This window comes from Octopus bimaculoides, chromosome 12 (genome assembly GCF_001194135.2).
Source record: "Octopus bimaculoides isolate UCB-OBI-ISO-001 chromosome 12, ASM119413v2, whole genome shotgun sequence".
Classification (NCBI taxonomy): domain Eukaryota; kingdom Metazoa; phylum Mollusca; class Cephalopoda; order Octopoda; family Octopodidae; genus Octopus; species Octopus bimaculoides.
The window spans coordinates 7,941,361-7,945,031 of record NC_068992.1 but is presented as its reverse complement, the minus strand read 5'-3'; the positions used below and the strand labels follow the sequence as shown (position 1 = coordinate 7,945,031).

The following is a 3,671-nucleotide window of genomic DNA, read 5'->3' as shown; positions in this document are numbered from 1 at the left end:
ATACATATACATATTCATATATATATACATACATATACATATTCATATATATATACATACATATACATATTCATATATATATACATACATATACATATTCATATATATATACATACATATACATATTCATATATATATATACATACATATACATATTCATATATATATACATACATATACATATTCATATATATATATATATACATACATACACACACACAGGCTATCCACAGTTGCCAGGTACTTTCGTATTCCAAGCACGATAAAATGAAAACTTGCATAAGAAATATTAAGAAGGAAAAATCCATCATTTCTTGATTCACCAAGAAAATATCACATCAAGGAGACAGACATGCCCAGAGGGAAACGCGTGTTAAATGTAATAACCTCATTGTTTATACAATAATTGTTCTAAGTCGAGACTCAATCACAGAACAAAACGCACAGCTGCAAGAAACACAGAACAGTGACGGAGTTAGTCGCCAAATGGAACGAATAATATCTTTGTACAGGCATTGAAGACTATTTCATTTGTATATCCAACAGAACAGTGACGGAGTTAGTCGCCAGCTTGGAACGAATAGACTCTTTGTAGAAGCATTGAAGACTATTTCATTTGTATATCCAAAACAGATGTATAGATATGTTCCGTCGTTGCGACAAGACTTTCTTTCACACATATAGAGAAAATCATGTCATTTGACCAGATAGATGGATGGCCAAGCAATACGGGATAGATACACACAGACAGACGAACAGGATAGCACAAGATAGTGACAGAAATAAACAAGACAAATTGTTGGGGTTGGCATTTAAACAGGACTGCCATAGTCAGTCTTTTTTTCCCACAAGATAGGGATGAAGGAATTTCAACAATCGCGTATTTATAGGGCGGATAAGGGGAAACAAAACGTCTGCAACAAGGACTTATTTGACATGGAAATAAAAATAGGTGGAAAAACACAGGATGAAAAATTCCAGCGAAGGCTCATCTGCCGAAAGCAGCTAAGTCTACAAATAACCCTACAAATCCTATATATGTGTGCGACAACGCATACACACAAACACGCAGAAAAAACCCCTCATATACACATTTTGCTCAGCAGGTGCAACAATGTCTATATATAGTTTGTGCTATATAACATACACACACACACATATATATATATATAACAGCCATCAAAATAACAAGGGAGAAATATACATCAGTCAATATTTATGTACTGAGCTATATATATATATGTGTGTGTGTGTGTGTGTGTGTGTGTGTGTGTGTGTGCACTCACACACAGCCAGAATATGTAAGTGTTTCCCCTAAAACGAACGCCCGTGTTTGTAGCCTGGAATATAAATAAATATATATGGCTCTGCTCTATTGTAGAACAGTAAATATTGGTAGCTGTCTGCTACTAACAGGAGGTGGGTGGAATAAGGATTCTCTCTGTATTCTAGTCCAAAGACGAATACATCTATTGTCTTGTGTCAGCTTTTAGACTTTTATCATATAGAATGTAGAATATGTATATGTTTATGTGAGTGTGCGTATGTATAAACATATATTTGTATATAAACATATGCGTATAAGCATGTGTGGGGATAAACATTTGCACATACATACATACATACATATAAAACGTGCGTGTATAAACGTATGATTCTATTGTGATTAAACAACATACATAATATAATGTATGAGCTTTAGATAGATAGATAGATAGATAGATTTAAGAGACACTTAGATCAACATTAACTCATTAGGATCAATTCTTAAAATAGTAATACGAAGAAAAACACAGAACAATCCAAAACGCCTCGGTCACTTTCCTCCTTTTTTTCTTTTTCCAGATTTTAATGTGTTATTTTCTTTTTCTAGTTCCTCCCCATTTTATGAATGTTTACAGCTTGTAATTCTCCTTTTTGCTTTCGGCTGAGCAATTTCGTTATCATAGAAGTTCATAGCAACATTATAATAATAAACATAATTATACCTAAAGGAATCAGAAACGAGGTGATTACACACACACACACACACATGTGTGTGTGTATAACATCTATACATGTGTATAGAAAACGTTTATGTATATATACTTTTATCTGTTCCATGTTAACCAGCCGTCGCCAGGCTGGGCGTACACACACATGCACATATATATATATATGTGTGTGAATACTAACAATAAATGGAGCAAAACGCATATAAATAAAAGTTCCTTTTGCGTTTCGCTCAATTTATTGTTATTATTCATATCTACTCAAAATGCATCGCTTTAACTTGGTATCTCTATCTATAAAACGAGTGTGATATCCTGGTTTTTTGTGATTTTTGCTACCCATGGTAACTATTAACATATTTACATTGTCAAGATTTTTTTTAAATGAGATAATATTAATATATATACACACATATATATTGTGTGTATGTAACTCGTAAATGTATATGTATTTGACATACAAACATATTTGACATATGTGTGTGTATAAATGTGCGTGTAGATAGATAGATAGATCTATAAATAGACAGATAGATGTATAAATAGATAGATAGATAAATAGATAGATAGATAAGTAGATAGATAGATAGATAGATGTATAAATAGATAGATAGATAAGTAGATAGCTAGACAGACAGATAGATAGATAGATAGATAGACAGACAGACACATGGAAAGATGAATGGATAGATGCTATGTCTGTCCGTGTCATGTTTTAAGTCCATTAGTTTTCATTTTAAATTGTAACAGGTGCCTTAGTCGTACAATTACCACATTATTGTCTTCACAAAAATGCTGGTGATCGTAATGCAACGTTTGTACCGAAGATGTGGACTTCATCTTATCGGATAAAAGAAATGGGTTAGAGATCGTCGACTATAACACTGGTCTCCACTTACCTGAAACATCAAAACATCTCTGGACGTCGAGAAAGGACATAAGCCTCCATGTTTGTCTGACGTCAGAGGCAAGAGTTATCTACCCCTTGCTAGCAACTAGTGTGTATTTTCCCGTCTCCATCACTAGAGGGTGCCCCCCCTCTCTTGTCTCTGATGAACGTCAAGCGTCGAGAGAGAGACAGAAGCAGAGTAAAAGAGTGAATGCGAGAAGCTTCGTAGCTAGACCACTGTCACACACAGAAGTGATCATTGAACGATAATTTATTAAACAGAAGACATTTCTGAGTTTTTAGTCTTCTATAATTCCATTCACATCCAGAAAGGGCGGAATTCTGGTTTAAGCACCCCCATATAACTCCTCACAACTTTTTTTTTTTTCATCTTTCAATTTTTAACACCTCCACCCATAAATCCTTAAATCTCCACTCTTTTCCGAATTTTTTTTAATATCAGTCCGAATCTTTTGCTTTGAGTGCATCATCATTCCATGAAATGTACTTTTGGGAAGAAAAATATCGAAAGACATCAATGCATGTCAGAGTGAAAAAGAAACGAGGAAGGTATCACGTGGTCGTGTAATGTGCTAAAATCAACAACTAAATCACCTTAAATCACTTTCTTTTTTTTTGCATAATTGTATGTGTGTGCTTATATATGTAAGTCGTCGTCGTCGTCGTTTAACGTCCGCTTTCCATGCTAGCATGGGTTGGACGATTTGACTGAGGACTGGTGAAACCAGATGGCTACACCAGGCTCCAATCTGATTTGGCAGAGTTTCTAC

At 34.4% G+C, this 3,671-nt stretch overlaps 1 protein-coding gene across 5 annotated transcripts in view; it reads right to left on the bottom strand.

The window, feature by feature from the left end:
* The window catches only part of LOC106870433 (ubiquitin-associated protein 1), a 52,666-nt gene extending 49,620 nt beyond the window's left edge, over positions 1-3,046 (bottom strand). For 3 of the 5 annotated variants that reach the window (XM_052972075.1, XM_014916507.2, XM_052972076.1), the window contains exon 1: positions 2,891-3,035. The gene's annotated coding sequence lies outside the window, so the exon portion shown is untranslated. Of the gene's footprint in view, positions 1-2,890 lie in introns of all 5 variants that reach the window. The other 2 variants (XM_014916504.2, XM_014916510.2) reach the window with 2 other exon arrangements.
* Positions 3,047-3,671: the final 625 nt, after the last annotated feature.